General features: G+C 36.2%; 1 protein-coding gene across 1 annotated transcript in view; it reads left to right on the top strand.

Annotated features, from left to right (window-relative positions):
* PTTG1IP2 (PTTG1IP family member 2) overlaps positions 1-7,178 on the top strand; it is a 35,139-nt gene extending 27,961 nt beyond the window's left edge. Inside the window, exon 5 of the mRNA XM_082473908.1 lies at positions 2,543-7,178. The gene's annotated coding sequence lies outside the window, so the exon portion shown is untranslated. The remainder of the gene's footprint in view (positions 1-2,542) is intronic.
* The last annotated feature ends 16,479 nt before the right edge of the window (positions 7,179-23,657 follow it).

Raw genomic sequence — 23,657 nt, 5'->3', positions numbered from 1 at the left:
GTTTTCTAACATATCTACTGTGTTATATGAATTTACACAAATCATTTCATCTCTGTGTCGGAATAGAACTCCTTGAGGGCAAGGGCAGTATTGCATCTCTGTACCATTGGCATCGCTGTGTGTAGAGCCTCTCCCTAGTCTCCTCTGACTTTTCCTCCTGTCCACTGACATTTTCAAGAGTCAGCTTTCATAACCCCTCTGATGAAGGTGTGGGACATGGTATCTGCCATCAAAAAACTTAAAATCCGGTTGCTGAGAGAACAGTCGCCAGAAATAGATAATGAACAAGGGAGGTAATTAATAACTTAGAGAATAGGTCCACAGTAATTGCTATTTCAAAACCTTGATTTCATTTTCATTCCTGCTTCAGCCACAGATAAATTCTCAATGAGGTAGGCAAGGACTTTCAAGAGATGTGACAACATATAGTAACTCTACTATTACTATTTCCTGTGCACACTTACTGTCTCTTTCCCTGTATTTTTGTTCTCACTGTTATTTATTTATTTATTTTTCTGATGAGGGGCTCTTGTACCAATTCCTGATACTCATTTGTCAAAACACCAACTTTTTTTTTTTTTTTTCGAATCTCATCTTCAATGCCACCTTCAAACACATTTTCCTAGTCTCCCTTAAGCAACTGTTATCTCTTCCTTTTTTCAGATCACTTTCCTTTCCGCTCTCTCTTGGTACTTATCTTAAGGTGGAAATTGTGTTTTATTGGATAGAGTACAGAATCTCAGCTCTATCATCGTTTGTGATATCTGGAGCACATATTAACCTCTCTCTGTCTCAGCTTCCTCATCTTTAAAATAGGGATAAAAATAATTGCTTGTTTACATAGCTGTGGTGATACAATGAGATAACATATGTAAAGTACTTATAACAGTGCCTAACACATAATGAATACTCAGTAAATAATGACTGTTATGGCAACAGCTTACAGTTCCTGGCATATAGTAGGGTGTATGTTTTGATTTGAATAATAATGATAAAATTGAGTAAATGATGAGTTCATTTTGCTCTGATTCCAATAAGAGCAAAGGGAGTTAGAAAGAGATCAGAGTAGGGTGGATTTGATTGAATAAGCATTTATTGCATTTTGCTTTGTGCCAGGCACTGGGGATACAATGTGAACAAGACAGACAACATCAGGGAAAAGGGGGGATGTTGGTCAAAGGGTACAAACTTCCAGTTAAAAGAGAATAAGTTCTGAGGATCTCATGTACAGCATGGTGATTATAGCTAGTAAGACCATATTATATACTGGAAAGTTACTAAGAGAGTAGATCTGCAATGTTCTTACCCCCCGCCAAAAAAAAAAGAAATGGTAATTATGTGAGGTGATGGACGTATTAGCTAATGCTATGGTAATCATCATTTTGCAATATATAAGTGTATCAAATCAACACATTGTATACCTTAAACTTACACTATGTTATATGTCAATTATATCTCAATAATGGGAAAAAAAGACACTGATCCCAGTATAAATACAAAAGAAGTGAGGAGCAAAGGAAAATAATTTAAAAATTGTGACACTGCTGGAAAGAAACAAAAGGACTGAAATTGGGGGAAAGGAAGGTGGGGAACGTACTTGAGATAAATAACAAAGGCATCGAGGGAGTGGAGTTTAAGCAAAGACCCAAATATGATGAGGAGTCAGCCAGGAGCAGAGTGGGGCGAAGGAAATACCAGGTGGAGGCTCCAAGGCGAGCCAGAGCTTGGGGTGTTGGAGAAACTGAAGTTCAATGTGGCTGGAGTGAGCAAGGGTTGAGCTGGATACATAGGCAGGGGTCAGACTATGTAGGGATTTAGAGGCCACTAAAAGCAGTGTGGGTCACATTAGACTTGACTGAGAGGGTTGGATTTTCAGCTGGGTTTAAGACTGTAAAATGTAGAGAAATATTTGGGAGTAGGCATCTGAGGTGGAAGAACAAAGCCATGGGGTTGTGAGGAAGAATGATGTCAGAGGAGACAAGAAGTAGTCTGTGAAGTGGAGGAGTTGCACTGGGGCATATAAGAAACTATTCTCTTTTGGAGGCTATCATTCTACAGAACAGCTGCTGCCTTACAGTAATGGATTTTGACAGATTTTTCTCACAGCAGACGAAAAGTTAAGCTGATGTGGTGACCTTTTGGAATAGATGGTTTCTTTTCTGCCAGGTTGAACCTTTTCTGGGAATATTTGTGCTGAGTGAGCTCTTTGACCTTAGTGCAGGGTGGGTAAATGCTATCCTTCACGAGCATTCAAGTCTTTTCCTTTCATGTCAGCAGAAGGAAATAAATCATTTATGTTGGTTCGAGTAATTGTAGCAGCTTTTCATTTCCAGTTTACCCCAGTGTGTGTGACTAATTTGAGTTGATAATCACTGTTACCCATGCACAGCTTTTCAAGGGAAGGACCATGAGTCGGAGAACATTACGTTTCTATAAAGATTGATGTAATGGCCTTGAACTTAAGCTTTCTAGTCTAAACGTGAAACCTGAGAGTTAATGCTGTATTACATTTCCAGTAATGACTGTGTCCTTTTTCTTTCAGATTTCCTTCAGGATTTTAATCATCCTTACAGCCTCTTTGAGAATGACTGAACTTCCAAATTCCCTTAAGTTAAAATTTTAAATTCTATTGAACATTTTTGTAGAGTATTTCATTACTTTTACATTATGACTTGTGCAGTAATTTGTGTTTATAAGGGTTAAAAAGCTCTCGAAACAAGATTTTATGGTTAGTTTAAAAGATTTTTGTTAAACTTTTGAATAATCTCCTTCCTAGCTAGCTTTACAATCTTAATATTCTTCCCTTTGAACATAAAGCGGTATAAAAATAGAATGTGCAAGCACCTGACATATAAATTTATATATGGCAGAAGGATTAGAGGCTACATCCCATGATTATGTCTGACGTTGCTGTTTTCTCATCAGTATGACCAGACGATAAATAAATACTCTAATCTTATTTACATTTATTATTACAAAAATGCTCCACTATTCAGAATCTTCCATACAATAGTAAATTTTAGATAATGATCGATATTATTAGAATCTGTGTTGATGAATATATATCAATGATAATATATTTTTAATGCTATAGATAGTTTCAAATAAAAGAGGTAATGACTCTTAACAATGTAAGAAAAATACTAGAGGGTTTTTTAATACAGCAAAATTATGCCAGGCTTGTTTCAATACCAAATAATTTCTTCATTAAAATTCAGTAATGTTCCGATATATTCATTAATAAGTATGTTTCACCAATTTTCTTTTTTAACCTCTCCCTGTTGGGCAAAATTCGGAAAAAGAAGGCATAAACTTATATTTGATATTTTTGTTACTTTTAGTACTTTGATATAAAACTAATATGGCTTCAGTTAAACTGGGGGTGGGAGATGTGATACCAAAAATTGTGAAGAAAATAATCGATTATCACAATGGGGGGAATAAAACTTGATTCTATATATATTTAGAAGTGTTCTCCCACGCTTGACCTAGAGAGGTGGGACAGGGAGGGTGGGAGGGAGACGCAAGAGGTAGGGGATATGGGGATATACGTGTACATATAGCTGATTCACTTTGTTGTACAGCAGAAACTAACACAACATTGGAAAGCGATTATACTCCAATAAAGATGTAAAAAGAAAAAAAATTGCCAAGAAAGACACATGGAAAAAAAGCAAAAAAGAAGTGTTCTCTCATGCTATCAAGGCTGGAATAACTTGAGCTAGGAAAAACCAAATTTGTTTAAGTTGAGGTGGCTGTAACTCCAGCAAGACAGACCTTACACTTGATCAAAGATTGATTTCTATGCTAGGCAGAAAATTTGACTTTGATTAGAGAACTGAAACAGCAATGCAGAAATAAGTAATCTCTTTTGTTCTACCAAAATCTGAGAACTTCCTGTCTTTTTTCCCATGAAGTAATAAGCCTAAGCTTGCTCCTGTCTGTCTCTTTCTTTGCACTTTAGCTTGTTTCCTGGTGTTTGTCGTCACTTTATTCCCTTCAACCCAGCTTTACTGAGGTATAATTGACAAATAACATTACATATATAGGGAATTCCCTGGCGGTCCAGTGGTTAGGACTCTGCGCTGTCACTGCCGAGGGCCCAGGTTCAATCCCTTTTTGGGGAACTAAGATCCTGCAAGCTGGGTGGGGTGGCCAAAAAAAAAAAAATCATATAAAAGAGTACAGCATGATGATTGATATGCATATATATTGTGAAATGATTACCATAATCAAGTTAATTCATACATCCATCACCTCACATAGTGACGTGTGTGTGTGTGTGTGTGTGTGTGTGTGTGTGTGTGTGTGTGTGTGTGTGTGATGGGAATGCTTAAGACTACTCTTTTAGCAAATTTCAAGTTAAAATACAGTATTATTAAATAGTCACCATACTGTACATTATATCCACAGAATTTATTCATCTTATGACTGAAGGGTTGTATCCTTTGATGAGGATCTCCCCCCACCCCTAGCCTCTGGTAACCACCATTCTACTCTCTGTTTCTATGAGTTTGACTTTTTTTTTTTAAGATTCCACATATAAGTGAGATAATACAAGACAGTATTTGTCTTTGTCTGGCTTATTTTATGTAGCATAATATCTTCCAGGTTCATCCATGTTATCACAAATGGCAGGATTTCCTTCTTTCTCAGGACTGAATAATACTCCATTGTTATATGTACATATGTAACATATACATATCACATAACATATAACATATGTTGAGTATTTATAAAATTACACTTGCCAGATTTAAATATATCTTTTTCATTAGAGGGATTCATATCTCAATAGCATGCTAAGTTTCAGAATGTTAAAAATATATTCATTTTTTGTTAATACATATGGGCATCTTCACAAATCTTTCAAAATCTCATTAATTCATATTTTGGGGGGAGTTTCTTTTTCTTCTCCTTTCACAAAGATAAATTCCAATTTGCTTCTTTGTTCAAAACAATTCAGTATAGATTGTGTTATCTTCTATACGTCATGTCACTGCTACTAAATTGTGAAAAACAAATCATGTTTTAATTACGTAACCTGAGTATGGCTTTTGATTTTCAATCATCCAAAAGAGGCTTCTATAAATAAATACCAAAGGAAATAATAAAATATTAAGCCATATTTAATTTATTTAATTTTAATTTTAATAGAATGTTTCAATTAATTTCTTCATTACTGGTCCTAATTAATTCATTTTAGAACTTGCCATAATTCTGTATTTACAAAAATTATTTACTGACTATTTTTTTAAACTTTTTTCTCAATCACTTATTTTATATAGTCAGATTGAATAATTATCAATATATCATAATTCCAAAATGAACAATACTATATTTATAGGATTAATGATTTTGGAGTTGTTTGGTGTTAAGTGAAATTATGAATAACCTTGTTCTCTGTGCTCTGTTTGACATTTTCCTTTCATCACCTATCAGGGAATCTAAAAAAGTAAAGTGCAACTCAGCTGGCTGTCTATGAAGAATAATAATTTGAAATGAGAGTAAGTTGATAGTGTAGTAATGGTCTGGTGATAGCTTTCCCAGGAGACATCTTATGCAAAAATGATGGAGGTCTGCCCATCACTGCACACAGAATGCTGACATTCTTGACTTTAATAGAAAAGCATTTATCTTTTGCACCTGCTCCAGTTTATGAATAGCTGTCATGTACTCCAACAAAAGAGAGGAGAACTGTCACTGTGATTTAAGAAATATACATTGGTGTAAGAAAAAGCAAAATGTTTTGAGCACTTAGAATTTATTTTTCTTGCTCTATTATGCCTGGTTTCTACAGTGAATTATTTAAATTATACTTAATAGTATTAGAATTTTCCTACTGAGTCCATCAGTATGACTTCATCATTATAGAAAACACTTTGAATTATTAAAGAGACCCTGCGTGTGTGCTTCAGGAATAAAAGGTTGTGCATTTATGATTACTGGATTTTCAGCAGTGTGTAACAAAATGAAACACCTAGATAAAGTGTAAATGCAGTCTTTACAAGCATATCAGTAAGACAAAATTTGAGGTTTATAAAGTTAAAACTTATTCCTAAAAATTCACTAATTCAAATAAAACAAGTAAAGTTATGGAGTTAAATGCATATTGAAATTGATTTTTGGAAAAACAGAAGGTTTTCTTAAAGGTTTTTAGATTCCTGACAAGTTGAGAATGGAACCAGAGCCTTTAAATGTGTTAAAATATTGAAATGTTACTGCTTTTCCACACGTTTTTATTTCTAAATATTACTGTTTTACTGGGTGAAATTATGAAAGAAGCCTGTCAGATCTTTTTTACATTTATGTTTTCCCAGCAGGTGTTTCCTCCCATGGCATTTTACATGCTGATTTTTCTTCTCTTGCTGTCTTTCAATTTTAACTTTCCTTCTAAAAATACACGAGATTTCAAGATTATGTACACACACACACACGTAGTTTGTGTGTATACATATATAAAGTATAGCTATAATTTAATCTGACTCATCTTTTAACAAACACTAAACCAAAATTAATTTTCTCCCTTGAGAATATTCACCATTTGAAGTTATTCACTTATTTCACTCCTGCTGATATTACTTAAAATGTCTTTGGACCTATTCCTTTGAAATGTCTTTAAAAACCTGCAGAACATATAAAATACATCTTCATTTTTTATGGATGGTTGAGAGATGGCAGACAGGCATTCAGAGCCATATGTGATGAGAACAGGTAACTGATTGTTTCAGATAATCCATTTTTGGTCCAAGTCAGGGATATGCTATAAAGAACTTGTTGTGTGTTTGGGAGAGGAAAAATGAAAAGGCAGGGAGGAAAAGGAGGGGCCCAAATTGATTATGATAGGATAGCAATTTGAAAAGAAAAATTCAAAAAGATTTTAGCAGTTGTTGAAAAAAGCTTTGAATTTTCCATGGTGACTGTTTTGAAAGAATGCAAACATTTGGAAGTACTGGCAGCCCCTTAAGCACTGAGGTTTTATATGATTTTCATTTGTACTTCTGAGCTCATATCCATATTGGGATTTAAAGTAAACAGCATATAAATCAAAACTGAATCTGATTAATTCTTCCTAAGGCTCTTTCACTCACCTGGCATCAGTCTGGACAAAAGCCTTATTCTCCACCTTGTACCATCCTGTTTGGTTCTTACTGGGAAGGCAGCTTTGTGGGTTTTTTTTTTTAATTATTTATTTATTTTTTTTAGGCCGTGCTGCTCGGCTTGTGGGATCTTAGTTCCCTGACCAGGGATCAAACCCCGGGCCCATGGCAGTGAAAGCCCGAGTCCTAACCACTGGACCACTAGGGAATTCCCACATCTTAGCTTTGTTGAGTTTCTGAAAACTCTTGAGTTGTATAGATAATGCTGAATCAAGATGGCTCCAGGAAATGTCAGCTTTGAACAGAGGAAGCAAAGTAAATTTAGAAAAGAGGAAAGGAGCCTAGATTCAGAGAGAGTCTCCATTCTAACCAGAACTTTGGGTGGTTTTCACCTTAGGAAGATACGATCTGGAGAGGGATCAAAAATGAGCAATTTAATACAAGCTGCTAACTGAAATTTCATACTAATTATCGAAGTTTCTCTATGTCTTACCTCATGAGATTGAGTGGTATGCTTGGAAGAGGAGATCAAGTTTTAGATTTAGGAAACCTAGTCCTAATTTCAGTTCTGACCCTAAAGTATTTGTGATCGTGACAAATTAAAGAAAATGGTGTTTTTCTCATTTTCTAAATTGATCTTTTGAGTTAGATAAGGAATTTAAACAAGCCAGCCACAGCAAAATGAATTGTCCAAGATCATAATGGGTTTGAAACATGGAGGTAGGCTTGGAAGGATACAGCTTTTGTCTCATAAAAACATCTGCTTCTCTGTGAGATAATAGCTCAGAAATTTTCTTTCAATTTGTCTAGAATCATGCACAAAAGAGGTTACTGTGCTAGAAAAGACATCCCTGTCAGTGAAACTGAACAATTCTGGGAGAAAATGCTTTTTCAACTGTACAACAGTAAACCAGAAAAACCCATGCTTGGTTTTAAAGTTAAGGTTAAGTATGCTTTTTATTATCCTTTTAGTTGGTTCAAACACTTCCACTGATTTCCAGCTCAAATGTTTACTTTGTTCATCACGGTGAAAATCCCAAATCACGTAAGATTATACTAAAGGCAGTCTTCTAGTCATCTGGAAATCAAATACTAAAACCTTAGGGAAACAGCTTCCATTTTTAAGAATAGTTTTCTGTCCAATATTTAATCCTAACAACATTTGAGACCCTACTCTGTACAGAGCATTATAGGTTATTCAGAATAATTGCAATAACAACACTTCATATAAAAATATGACACAATACCCCTGGACATCATTTACTGTAGATACAGATTCTAGCTAATAGGATGTTTTCATGTTCTCTTGGATAAACTTCATGCTCTATCCCGCAGACAGAGGTTGTTTCATTTGAAAAGATAATTACAATAGAAAAAAATCAGTGGAGTATATATAAACATTAGCAATTGCCAATATTTTTTTCTAATTTTATGTGTTTTTAACCAATAATAAAGATATTTTGTTGCATATAACTCCCTTTTTTTAATTCTGAAATCTTATTGACTTGATTTTTCTTACTTGAAAATTCTTCCAAGATTTTTGTAAAAAAACAAACACAACAAATAAGGACTGTGGCTAGTCTCAGTCTTTTCACAACTGGAATGTTTTTTTTTTCCTAATCTTGTATCAACTTTTATGTTGAGAAATGAGAGTTAAATCAAATTTTTTAAAACAGATACACACTACTATATATTATAAAATAGATAAACAGCAAGGATATACTGTATAGCACTGGAAACTATATTCAGGATCTTATGATAACCTATAATGGGAAAGAATCTGGAAAAGTATAGATATGTATAAGAATGTATAACTGAATCACTTTGCTGTGCACCTGAAACTAACACAACATTGTAAAACAACTCTACCTCAATTTAAAAAAAAAAACTGGAAGGGGAAAAATGATTTTTTAAAAAGCCAATATTTGTTTTGTTTTTTACAAGAAGAGGGCAGAAAAACAAAGCATCCATAGTTCAAAATGCATAATCACGTGTCCTTCATTCTCTCCCAAATGTCTCAAAGGTGACTGGCAAACTTTCTCCAAAAGAGCCCTCAGCATTCTATAATATTACACTTTCTGATTTGTTGCACTAAGGGAAAAAGAAAGGCTAGAATTGTTTTAGGAGGGGGAGCCATTTACAATGTTCTATGAAAGTGAGCCATTTTAAGTACAGTGTTATGAGATAGTTACTATATTGTACTATTTCTTATATACTATGTATACTACTTGATACATACTGTATGTGTGTGTATGTGTAAATTTGAAACATAGCATTTTGCTAAATTTTATAAAAAATTTGAACCTCAGATCCCTTAATCAAGAATGTAAATTTTACCATATTTTTCCTTTGGGAAAAATATCAACTTGAATTATTATTATTAGCTTACATAGTAACAAGAATAAAATTTTATGTAACTTTATGTTAACAAAGCATCATCATGACCTATAACCCAATGAAGGGCTATTTTTCTTCTTTCCCCATATCACTCTCCCTTTATCTCCTTCATTCTTCTCCCCCACCAGTTTTATTGAGCTTTAATTGGCATATAACATTGTTTTAGATATACAACATAATTATTTGCTATATATATATAGCAAAATGACGACCCCATAGCATTAGCTAACACCTCCATCACTTCACATAGCTACAATTTTTGTTTGTTTGTTTGCTATTAAGTTGTATGAGTTCTTTGTATTTTTTGAGTACTAGCCCCTTATCAGATCTATGATTTGCAAACATTTTCTCCCATCCCATAGGTTGCCTTTTCATTCTGTTGATGGTTTCTTTTCCTATGCAGAAGCTTTTAATTCTGATGTAGTCTCACTTGTTTATTTTTGCTTTTTTTGTCTTCGTTTTGGTGTCAAATCCAAAAAGTCATTGCCAAGACTGATGTCAAAGAGCTTCCTGCCTATATTTTCTTCTAGAAGTTTATGGTTCAAGTCTTACATTCAAGTCTTTAATCCATTTTGAGTTGATTTTTGCATATTGTGTAAGATAGTGGTCCAGTTTCATTCTTTTGCCTGCAGCTGTCCAGTTTTCCCAATACCACTTATTAAAGGGACTGTCCTTTCTCCATTGTATATTCTGGCTTCTTTGTCATAAATCAATTCACCTTATGTGCATGGGTTAATTTCTGGTCTCTATATTCTGTTTCATTGGTTTATGTGTCTGTTTTTTATGCCAATACCATATGGTTTTGATTACTATAGCTTTGTAATATAATTTGAAATCAGGGAGCATGGTGCCTCCAGCTTTGTTTTCTTTCTGAAGATTGCTTTGACTATTCAGGGTCTTTTGTGGTTCCATACAAATTTTAGGATTGTTTGTTCTACTTCTGTGAAAAATGTCATTGGAATTTTGACAGGGGTTGCATTGACTCTGTAGATTGTTGTGAGTAGTAAGGACATTTTAATAATATTAATTCTTCCAGTCAATGAGCACAGAATATCTTTTGTGTCTTCTTAAGTTTCTTTCATCTATGTCTTATAGTTTTCAGTGTATAGGTCTTTCGCCTCCATTGTTAAATTTATTCCTAGGTATTTTATTCTTTTTGATGCAATTACAAATGGAATTATTTTCTTAATTTCTCTTTCTGATAGTCTATTATTATTGTATAAAGATTGTAACTGATTTTTAAATATTGATTTTGTATCCTGCAACTTTACTGAATGCATTTATTAGTTCTAACAGTTTTTGGTAGAGTCTTTAGGGTTTTCTTTATATAACATCATGTCATCTGCAAATAGAGTTTTACCTCTGTTTTATTTGGATGTCTTTTATTTCTTTTTCTTGACTAATTGCTGTGGCTAGGCCGTCTAGTACTATGTTGAATAAAAGTGGCAAGAGTGGACATCCTTTTCTTGTTTCTGATCTTAGTAGAAAAGCTTTCAGTTTTTCAACATTGAGCATTTTAGCTATGGGCATGTCATATATGGCCTTCATTATGTTTAGGTACGTTTCCTCTATACACAGTTTGTTGAGAGTTTTTATCATGAATGGATGTTGAATTTTGTCAAATGCTTTTTCTGCATCTATTGAGATGATCATATGATTTTTAAATTCATTTTGTTAATGTGGTGTATCACATACACCATGTTCAAGTGGGATTTATTCCAGGGGTGCATGGATGTTTCAACATCCACAGCTCAAACCTTCATTTGCCTTTGTTTAGGCTACCATATGTCTCAGTTTGCCCAGGACAGTCCTACTTTATGCTGGTTGTCTTAGTGTAATTAAACATAGAGCCCCCTCAGATAAGCACATGAAAACATGTTCACCATCATTAGTTATTAGGAAAATGTAAATTAAAACCAAAATGAGATACCACTACACACTCACTAGGATGGCTAAAATTATAAACAAGCATTGACCATACCAAATGTTGGTGAGCATGTGGACCAACTATAATTTCAAAACACTGCTATAAAGAATGTTAAATAGTCCAATCACTTTGGAAAATATTTAACAGTTTCTTAAAAACTTAAAGGCACCTACCATACCACCCAGCCATTCCACATCTAGATGTTTACATAAGAAAAATGAATGCATATCTCCATACCAAGACTTTTACATGAATGTTCATAGCAGCCTTATTTGGAATAACTCCAAAATGGAAACCCAAATGTCCAGTAACAGGAGAATGGATAAACAATTACAGTATAGCTATACAATGGAATATTACTCAGAAATCCATAGGAAGAAATTTTTGATACATACAATCTGTAAGAATCTCTATGTGAAAGAAGTCAAACAAAAAAAGACTAAGTGGATAATTCTATTTATATAAAATTCTATAAAATGCAAATGTGACAGACCAGATCTGTGGTTACCTGAAGATAGGGAAGATAGGGGTGAAAAGAAAGGTTACAAAGAGGAAACTTTTTGAGATGGTGACTATTTTTATTATCTTGACTGTGGCAATAGTTTCACAGGTGTATGCCAAAACTCATCAAACTGTAAATTTATTTTTTATCATCACTATTTTTTAAATGTAGAACACTTCACGAATTTGTGTGTCATCCTTGCACAGGGGCCATGCTAATCTCCTCTGTATCGTTCCAATTTGAGTATATGTGCTGCTGAAGCGAGCACAAACTATAAATTTAAATATGCACAGTTTATCGTATATCAATATACCTCAATTGGCTTTTAAAAGAAATAATGCCACCTTTCACTCTCAAAAATATTTCAGTTTGAATGTTGGTAATATTCTATTTCTTAGTCTGCATTTTATAGATTTTTTTTTAAGATCTTAATTGGAGTATAATTGCTTTACAATGTTGTGTTAGTTTCTGCTATATAACAAAGTGAATCAACTATATGTATACATATATCCCCATATCCCCTCCCTCTTGCACCTCCCTCCCACTCTCCCTATCCCACCCCTCTAGGTGGTCATAAAAAACTGAGCTAATCTCCCTATGCGATGTAGCTGCTTCCCACTAGCTATCTATTTCACATTGGGTAGTGTATATATGTCAATGATACTCTCTCACTTCATCCCAGCTTACCCTTCCCCATCCCCATGTTCTCAAGTCCATTCTCTACGTCTGAGTCTTTATTCCTGTCCTGCCCCTAGGTTTGTCAGGACTTTTTTTTTTTTAGATTCCATATATATGTGTTAACATATGGTATTTGTTTTTCTCTTTCTGACTTACTTCACTCTGTATGACAGACTCTACGTCCATCCACCTCACTACAAATAGTTCAGTTTCATTTCTTTTTATGGCTGAGTAACAGTCCATTGTATATATGTGCCACATCTTCTTTATCTATTCATCTGTCGATGGACACTTAGGTTGCTTCCATGTCCTGGTTATTGTAAATAGAGCTGCAATGAACATTGTGGTACATGACTTTTTTGAATTATGGTTTTCTCAGGGTATATGCCCAGTAGTGGGATTGCTGTATCATATGGTAGTTCTATTTTTAGTTTTTTAAGGCACCACCATACTGTTCTCCATAGTGGCTGTATCACTTTACATTTCCACTAACAGTGCAAGAGGGTTCCCTTTTCTCCACACCCCCTCCAGCATTTATTGTTTGTAGATTTTTTGATGATGGCCATTCTGATGGGTGTGAGGTGATACCTCATTGTAGTTTTGATTTGCATTTCTCTAATGATTAGTGGTGTTGAGCATCCTTTCATGTGTTTGTTGGCAATCTGTATATCTTCTTTGGAGAAATGTCTATTTAGATGTTCTGCCCACTTTGGGATTGGGTTGTTTGTTTTTTTTGATATTGAGCTTCATGAGCTGCGTGTATATTTTGGAGATTAATCCTTTGTCAGTTGCTTCACTTGCAAATATTTTCTCCGATTCTGAGGGTTGTCTTTTCAGCTTGTTTATGGTTTCCTTTGCTGTGCAAAAGCTTCTAAGTTTCATTAGGTCCCATTTGTTTATTTTTGTTTTTATTTCCATTTCTCTAGGAGGTGGGTCAAAAAGGAATTTGCTGTGATGTATGTCAAAGAATGTTCTTCCTTTGTTTTCCTCTAAGAGTTTTATAGTGTCTGGCCTTGCATTTAGGTCTTTAATCCATTTGGAGTTTATTTTTGTGTATGGTGTTAGGGAGTGTTCTAATTTCTTTCTTTTACATGTAGCTATCCAGTTTTCCCAGTACCATTTTTTGAAGAGGCTGTCTTTTCTTCATTGTATATTCTTGCCTCCTTTATCAAAGATAAGGTGACCATATGTGCGTGGGTTTATCTCTGGGCTTTCTATCCTGTTCCATTGATCTATATTTCTCTTTTTGTGGTAGTACCATACTATCTTGATTACTGTAGCTTTGTAGTATAGTCTGAAGTCAGGGAGTCTGATTCCTCCAGCTCTGTTTTTCTTTCTCAAGATTGCTTTGGCTATTCGGGGTCCTTTGTGTTTCCATACAAATTGTGAAAATTTTTGTTCTAGTTCTGTGAAAAATGCCATTGGTAGTTTGATAGGGATTGCATTGAATCTGTAGATTGCTTTGGGTAGTATAGTCATTTTCACAATATTTATTCTTCCAATCCAAGAACATGGTATATCTTTCCATCTGTTTGTATCATATTTAATTTCTTTCATCAGTGTCCTATAGTTTTCTGCATACAGGTCTTTTGGCTCCATAGGTAGCTTTATTCCTAAGTATTTTATTCTTTTAGTTGCAATGGTAAATGGGAGTGTTTCCTTAATTACTCTTTCAGATTTTTCATCATTAGTGTATAGGAATGCAAGACATTTCTGTACCTTAATTTTGTATCCTGCTACTTTACCAAATTCATTGATTAGCTCTAGTAGTTTTCTGATAGCATCTTTAGGATTCTCTACGTGTAGCATCATGCCATCTGCAAACAGTGACAGTTTTACTTCTTTTCCTATTTGGATTCCTTTTATTTCTTTTTTTTCTCTGATTGCTGTGGCTAAAACTTCCAAAACTATGTTGAATAATAGTGGTCAGAGTGGACAACCTTGTCTTGTTCCTGATCTTAGAGGAAATGGTTTCAGCTTTTCACCATTGAGAATAATATTGGCATAGGGTTTTTCATATATGCCCTTTATTATGTTGAGGTAGGTTCCCTCTATGCCTACCTCAGGAGAGTTTTTATCATAAATGGGTGTTGAATTTTGTTGACAGCTTTTTCTGCATCTATTGAGGTGATCATATGGTTTTTATCCTTCAATTTGTTAATATAGTGTATTACATTGATTTGTGTATATTGAAGAATCCTTGCATCTCTGGGATTAATCCCACATGATCAGGGTGTATGATCCTTTTAATGTGTTGTTGGATTCTGTTTGCTAGTATTTTGTTGAGGATTTTTGTATCTTTATTCATCAGTGATATTGGCCTGTAGTTTTCTTTTTTTGTGACATCCTTGTCTGCTTTTGGTATCGGGGTGATGGTGGCCTCATAGAATGAGTTTGGGAGTGTTCCTCCCTCTGCTATATTTTGGAAGAGTTTGAGAAGGATAAGTGTTAGCTCTTCTCTAAATGTTTGATAAAATTTGCCTGTGAAGCCATCTGGTCCTAGACTTTGGTTTGTTGGAAGATTTTTAATCACAGTTTCAATTTCAGTGCTTGTGATTGGTCTGTTTATATTTTCTATTTCTTCCTGGTTCAGTCTTGGAAGATTGTGCTCTTCTAAGAATTTGTCCATTTCTTCCAGGTTGTCCATTTTATTGGCATATAGTCACTTGTAGTAATCTCTCATGAACCTTTGTATTTCTGCAGTGTCAGTTGTTACTTCTCGTTTTTCATTTCTAATTCTGTTGATTTTAGTCTTCTCCTTTTTTTTCTTGATGAGTCTGGCTAATGGTTTATCAATTTTGTTTACCTTCTCAAAGAACCAGCTTTTGGTTTTATTGATCTTTGCTCTTGTTTCCTTCATTTCTTTTTCATTTATTTCTTTTTTTTAAACATCTTTGTTGGAGTATAATTGCTTTTTAATGTTGTGTTAGTTTCTGCTGTATAACAAAGTGAATCAGCTGTATGTATACATATATCCCCATATCCCCTCCCTCTTGCGTCTCCTTCCCACCCTCCCTATTCCACCCCTCTAGCTTGTCTCAAAGCACCGAGCTTATCTCCCTGTGCTATGCAGCTGCTTCCCACTAGCTATCTATTTTACATTGGTAGTATATATATGTCAATGGTACTCTCTCACTTTGTCCCAGCTTACCCTCCCCCCTCCCCATGTCCTCAAGTTTCATTTATTTCTGATCTGATCTTTATGATTTCTTTCCTTCTGCTAACTTTGGGGTTTTTTGTTCTTCTTTCTCTAATTGCTTTAGGTGTAAGGTTAGGTTTTTTATTTGAGATTTTTCTTGTTTCTTGAGGTAGGATTGTATTGCTATAAACTTCCCTCTTAGAACTTCTTTTGCTGCATCCCATAGGTTTTGGGTCATCATGCTTTCATTGTCATTTGTTTCTAGGTATTTTTTGATTTCCTCTTTGATTTCTTCAGTGATCTCTTGGTTATTTAGTAGCATATTGTTTAGCCTCCATGTGTTTGTATTTCTTACAGGTTTTTTTCCTGTAATTGATATCTAGTCTCATAGCATTGTGGTTGGAAAAGATACTTGATACGATTTCAGTTTTCTTAAATTTACCAAGGCTTGATTTGTGACCCAAGATATGATCTATCCTAGAGAATGTTTCATGAGCACTTGAGAAGAAAGTGTATTCTGTTGCCTTTGGATGGAATATCCTATAAATATCAATTAAGTCCATCTTGTTTAATATGTCATTTAAAGCTTGTGTTTCCTTATTTATTTTCATTTTGGATGATCTGTCCATTGGTGAAAGTAGGGTGTTAAAGTCCGCTACTATTATTGTGTTACTGTCGATTTCCCCTTTTATGGCTGTTAGCATTAGCCTTATGTATTGAGGTGCTCCTATGTTGGGTGCATAAATAGTTACAATTGTTATATCTTCTTGGATCAATCCCTTGATCATTATGTAGTGTCCTTCTTTGTCTCTTGTAATAGTCTTTATTTTAAGTCTATTTTGTCTGATATGAGAATTGCTACTCCAGCTCTCTTTTGATTTCCATTTACATGGAATATCTTTTTCCATCCCCTCACTTTCAGTCTGTATGTGTCCCTAGGTCTGAAGTGGGTCTCTTGTAGACAACGTATATACGGGTCTTGTTTTTGTATCCATTCAGGCAGTCTATGTCTTTTGGTTGGAGCACTTAATCTATTTACATTTAAGGTAATTATCGATATGTATGTTCCTATTACCATTTTCTTAATTGTTTTGGGTTTGTTTTTGTAGGTCTTTTCCTTCTCTTGTGTTTCCTGCCTAGAGAAGTTCCTTTAGCATTTGCTGTAAAGCTGGTTTGGTGATGCTGAATTCTCTTAACTTTTGCTTGTCTGTAAAGGTTTTAATTTCTCTGTCAAATCTGAATGAGATCCTTGCTGGATAGAGTAATCATGGTTGTAGGTTTTTACCTTTCATCACTTTAAATATGTCGTGCCACTCCCTTCTGGCTTGCAGAGTTTCTGCCAAAAGATCAGCTGTTAGCCTTATGTAGATTCCCTTGTATGTTATTTGTTGCTTTTCCCTTGCTGCTTTTAATATTTTTTCTTTGTGTTTAATTTTTGATAGTTTGATTAATATGTGTCTTGGTGTGTTTCTCCTTGGATTTATCCTGTATGGGACTCTGCGCTTCCTGGACTTGATTGACTATTTCCTTTCCCATGTTAGGGAAGTTTTCGACTATAATCTCTTCAAATATTTTCTCAGACCCTTTCTTTTTTTTTTTCTTTTTTAGATAGTACATGTTTATTCACACATTAAGCTAAGAAAAATTCTTGCATGAAATAACTTACAACACCTCTCACCTTCCCCTTAGATTCTTTCTTTTTAAAACATATTTATTGTAGTATAATTGCTTCACAATGGTGTGTTAGTTTCTGCTTTATAACAAAGTGAATCAGCTATACATATACATATATCCGCATATCCCCTCCCTCTTGCATCTCCTTCCCCCACCCCCATCCCACCCCTCTAGGTGGTCACAAAGCACCCAGATGATCTCCCTGTGCTATGCGGCTGCTTCCCACTAGCTAGCTGTTTTACATTTGGTAGTATATAGAAGTCCATGCCACTCTCTCACTTTGTCCCAGCTTACCCTTCCCCCTCCCCGTGTCCTCAAGTCCATTCTCTACGTCAGACCCTTTCTTTTTCTCTTCTTCTTCTGGGACCCCTATAATTCGAATATTGGCACGTTTAATGTTGTCCCAGAGGTCTCTGAGGCTGTCCTCAATTTTTTCATTCTTTTTTTTTATTCTGCTCTGTGGTAGTTATTTCCACTCTTTTATCTTCCAGGTCACTTATCCATTCTTCTGTGTCAGTTACTCTGCTATTAGTTCCTTCTAGAGAATTTTTAATTTCATTTATTGTGTAGTTCATCATTGTTTGTTTGCATTTAGTTCTTCAAGGTCCTTGTTAAACGTTTCTTGTATTTTTTCCATTCTATTTCCAAGATTTTGGATCATCTTTACTATCATTACTCTAAGTTCTTTTTCAGGTAGACTGCCTATTTCTTCTTCATTTGTTTCATCTGGTGAGTCTTTACCTTGCTCCTTCATCTGTTGCATATTTCTCTGTCTTCTCATTTTCTTTAACTTACTGTATTTGGGGTCTCCTTTTCGCAGGCTGCAGGTTTGTAGTTCCTTTTGTTTTTGGTGTCTGCCCCCAGTGGGTGAGGTTGGTTTAGTGGCTTGTGTAGGCTTCCTGGTGGAGGGGACTGGTGCCTGTGTTCTGGTGGGTGGGGCTGGATCTTGTCTTTCTGGTGGGCAGGGCCACATCCGGTGGTGTGTTTTGTGGTGTCTTTGAACTTAGTATGATTTTAGGCAGCCTCTCTGATAGTGGGTGGGGTTGTGTTCCTGTCTTCCTAGTTATTTGGCACAGGGCGTCCAGCACTGGAGCTTGCTGGCCGTTGGGTGGAGCTGGGTCTTAGCATTGAGATGGAGATCTTTGGGAGAGCTCTCGCCGATTGATATTATGTGGTGCCGGGAGGTCTCTGGTGGTCCAGTGTCCTGAACTCAGGTCTCCCACCTCAGAGGCTCAGACCTGACACCAGGCCGGAGCACCAAGACCCTGTTAGCCACATGGCTTTAAACTTCCTCCTTGTGAGCTCCTGGAGGCCAAGTTGATTTGCCAACCAAGTTCCCGCTTCTCCATTCTCTGGCCATTGACTCAGGCGTGTGCTGTTAGTATCTCAGCCTAGGTTTCCTTGATGGCAGTGGGAATCCAACAGGGAAAGAACCTTCCCCTCTGAGGCAGGGGGCTTCGGCTGGGCTAGGACCCAAGGGGAGACGTCCATACAACCAGTTCAGGAATGCCACCTCTTACCGTGGCTCTCGGCCCTTCTCTCCTCCTTCCCCTCCAATTTTATAGATTTTAAATATGGTTATTGGTTTCACAGATTTATTCAGTTTTTGAAAATCCATTTATGATATGTACACTTTTCTGTGTATATTTTAAACTTCAACCAAAACTGCCCCGCAAAGGACCTGAAAGAATTTCTGAGGGCAACATGCAGAAAGTGTCCCAGTTGGACAATAAATTATAGCCTGACCCTATTCTTCGTATTTTTATTTTTTCTACTTTAGAGAAAACTAAGATTTAGAAACACCTTGTAAAAAGCCACAAAAATAGTAAATATTTCAGTGGAGACTTCAGATAGGTTTTTCTTTCCTGAAAAATCTAGGTGCTTTCCTATGCTTTTCCACCCAGTGAACGAACTGTCTTATCTTTAACAAAGGTTTGTTATGTTAAAAAATAACAAGCCTTATTCCTTTATAGTCATCCCTTATACATTTATATCATAATTCATGATGACTGCATTAGATTCCTTCAGAGCTAAAGAATAATATTCATTTCAATATTGATAGCAAATTTTGGAACACAAAGGAACTGACCCCTTCTCAGTTAGTACAATGGTACCAATATGGTCTTTGGGAAAAGGAACTGTAATAAAAAAGGATTTTAAGGAAACAAAAGACCTCCCACTGGTGGAGAATGTAATTCTGATCATAGGATGAAATGACCAGTAGAGAAAATAATATATTCATCAGCCTTTTGAGATACAGTGAACACTTAAGAAAAAACTCCATGCATTAATGTATATTAGCATGATGCTTTGCATACAGTAGGCCCTCAAAATGGAGTAGACTAATTTTAGTTCATAGCCAGTTTAGGGAAAGGATAGGGAAGGAGAAGGTGGTAAAGCAGACAGGAAAGAGGAGGGAAAATTTAGGTGCAGTAGAGCAAGAGACAGCAGAGAAATGCTCTGTAGGTTCTAAAATAAATCATTTCCAGTGATCTCTAGCTGTTACTTGAGGCTTTGGGCTCCTAATTATAGAAGATTTTATTGGTTGCCTACTCAATATCTGTTTCTCTACACATATGTGCTAAAACCATGACTCCGATTTTGTTCAAATAGCCACTCTCCTCCATGTGGCCACATACTAGTGAGAGGCTGGCCCTATTCCAGACCCAGAAGGTAAATCCTAATTGCTCTATGGCATTCTCATTTTACTTGCCATTGTTTTAGAAAGGACACATGACCCAGTCAGAAATGAGAAATCTGCTAGAAGCCTCTAGGAAAGGCTTTCTTACTCTTAAACAAGACACAAGAAGGACGGCTTCCTCATCTTTAGTTTGGCAATATTATATCTAGGTGTGATTCCCAGAGCTGCTTCAGCTACTTTCCTATCATGAGATAAGCATGTGGAAAAAGTTGATACCTTGAAGGAGGCAGAACTGAAAACTGGAAATTACCTAGGTCCTTAAGTGATGTCATTAAGCCACTAATTTACCCATCCTTGGGGGTTGCTACTAACCAGCCAAGTGATCTAGGCCTGAGTTTCTCAACTATAAAATGAGAAAGATGATTTTTTGATTTGATCCATCTGGGACCCTTCAGCTCTATCATCATTCCATGCTTCTTGCAATCCATAAACCATGGCAGTGAAGTTACTGAGCACTTCTTACTGGTGAAAATATATAACCTGGAAAATGAAAACATCAGTGAGTTCTAATATAATTTTCAGTGTAATTTCTAGGAACACGAGTTTTAAAAGTTGCCTAGGGCCAAGCTATTAAAAGATTTCCAGGCATTTCAAACATCAAAAGCTAATATGTGCCCAGTGTTGATATAATGTGAGAAATAATTGGTAAGAAACTTGAGTAAGTGCCAAGTAGCAGAATCTAGACTGGGACTCCCAACATTCCAGGACCAGTCTATCTCTTTTGCTTTCTGTGGTGTTGCTGCTACTACCTGACTGTTAACTTACATCCAGTGTTTCAATGCATTTGCTCTTTGTTAATGATGTTTCAGAATTTCCTGACCTTGCAATAATTTATTTATTGTCAAGGCAATAAAAAAGGAAAAAGGATTCTTGCATCAAATGGGGTTTTAAGCTAACTGATCTCCAAGCCTTGAGTTCCTGAGAAGTAAACGTTTTCCCCCAATATAATTTTTTCTATTTTCACAAACAACTATTAATGTTTCCCAGTTATTCATAGAAAAGGAAGTCTTTTAGTGTTAACCCATCTAAAGCCACTCTTATGTGTAGACAAAGAAGTGGTTGATTTTCAGGTATCTTGGGATGTTCCCATTATCCAGTACCTGAGTTTGAAATGCCTGTGTTAAGGCAAATATTTTTCTGGGTTCAAATTTCTATAAGTCAATATGATATGAATTAGGACATTAGTAAAGGCTATCTTACTTTCTTCCATATAAATCATATATGTGATGAGTCCCTATAACATATGAGGTACTATGCTTTTATTTCATGCAACATTTAAAATGTTATAACCAGAAAATTAAGCCAATAGAAATGGAAACATCGTTAGAAACCCTGGACAAAGAAAGCAAGTGATAGGGAAGGGGTTGGGAGTAAATCCTGCAATTTGTGGCTTAAGTTGTGCTTTAGTTTACCATCTATGTAATGATAGTAAATTGAATATATTTGATTATTAATAAAAACCACCTGTTTATAAAGGGCTTAGAACTTTATGAATTATGGCAGAGCAAACATAAACATGATTTGGGGATCTTAAAACTAATAATATTCTCATATAATGCTTTTTTAAAAAGTGTATAAACTCTGTTTTGGTCATAATGGTTCTAACATTGCAAATATCACACTCAAGAGACCAGCTTTTCTTTGAACAGTTTTCTCTCTGGAAGTAATGTTAGGGAAAGCCAGCCTGGTTTCACTTCCCTGCCTCATCTCCTTTCCTTTGTCTTTTCCACAGATGCCCTCTGCTCACAGGCACAGTTTCACCCATTTCTGTCCAATCATAGGTTCCTCAGACTATCTGCAAACTTTTCAAAATTAACTCATCGTACCAGATCTGGATCCCTGGGCTGTTCTGACAAACCTAGAGTCTCTGGTGTGCCTTGGATGCCTAGGCACTCCTTATCTAGAGCTTTCTTTCACCCCTTCCTGCTTCTTCATGTGTACAGGGTCTGCCTCAGTTGCCCTGTCTGCCTTCTCACCTTCCTTACCTAATAGTGATGGCCCTCCTCCTAGGATCAAACAGTTCCTGCCAGGCCATCCTGTAAAACAAGTCATCAATATCTTACAACTGAGAACCAGATAAAATTTCCCAGTATCATGGCTGGCCTTCTAGCTTAAACACCCATTCCTCCTTCTAGCGACAGTTCCAACTTTTGCTTGGGATTCAGCCTTCTCCCATTTTAGTTCACGTAGACTGGGTGGGCCTTTGTTCTAAGCCCTAGGGATGGAGTTTGGGACCCAAGATATCCTATTTCCACAGTGATTGGTTCAAAGGTGGGAATGTGACCTAAAGTGACCCAAGCAGAGAAAATGTCAGGACTTCCTCTGGAAGTTGTAGGATAGTTGTTCCCTCTTCTTTGGTTAAACTTAAACCTGTAAGGTTGTAACCTAATCAGATTTGACTCTAATATTTGTAGCTCACAGAGTAAGGAAACAAATGGAGGCCTATGTTCTAAACATAGAACCATATGCTTAAAAATGTAAACATTATAAAATCCAACACAATGTTATATACAAATTGTTCTTTTCTCCTACCTGGACAAATATACTTTCATAATGACCCAGAAGGCAATGTTCAAATTCTCAGACTCTTCAGATTTCTGCTCTGGAACATGGCTGGATGAAGAGATCACACACATTTTGGCCCAACTCCTTCTCTTCTCACTCCAGCCTCAATTCTCTACCAGAAGGGGACTCATAAGATATGTATGAACACCCCAGCCTGCTCATCTAAATTCCATACACATCATCTGCAAACAACTCACTCTTGGACCCAAAGGTATGCAGATTGTCAGTTTAGTTCACCTTCAGGGGGATGGGCTAAAAGGAGAGGTCCACTGAGGGCTGAGAACTAGCTTGGAGATTTTTGGCAGGGAATCCTTTGGTCTGTGGTATCCAGAGTGTGATCCAGAGGGATGTGAGAGGGTTCTGGGGGAGTATGTGTCTTTGGCTTCTGAGGCTCTTTGTCCCATGGGGAGGGGCATGGCTGAAGGAGAGCCAGAGAAGAACTCCCTATAGTACAGGGTCCACAGGAGGATCCCTTTTATCTGGATTGAAGGATGGCACTGCTTCAGACAACTATCTCACAACCATGAGGGTAGGACCTGTCTTAGAATAAATCCAACACATCAGAGAAGAACCAAGCCAAGCCAAGAGATAGAGAGAACTGGATTATGGTTATATCATGTAAGTTTCCACATAAGCCACACATACAGCCAACACTCTCCTGGGACTGTCCAGTTTTATGAGCTAATTCATTTGGGTTTTGCTCAAGCCAATTTGGGCTGAGGTTTCTGTCACTTGCCGACTGAAAGAATCATGTCTGGTAGGCTTCTTGATGGTATTCTGTGAATGACTCATGTCTGGGCTGCTCTGCTTCCTAAGGATGTGGATCAGCTCCCCCATCTCCCTCCCTTGCACCCTGGTAGGGAGGGGTCCTATGTCAGTGTAAATTCTCTTCTTTGTCAGCCCCATTTTGCCTAGGTACCAACCTGCCTCATATCTGCATCCTCCTAGTTTCCAAGGAGAAGGAGCTATAAACT

The sequence above is a fragment of the Balaenoptera physalus genome, assembly GCF_965194825.1.
Source record: "Balaenoptera physalus genome assembly, chromosome: 8".
NCBI classification, from domain to species: Eukaryota; Metazoa; Chordata; class Mammalia; order Artiodactyla; family Balaenopteridae; genus Balaenoptera; species Balaenoptera physalus.
This window is presented reverse-complemented; position numbering and strand designations above follow the sequence as displayed.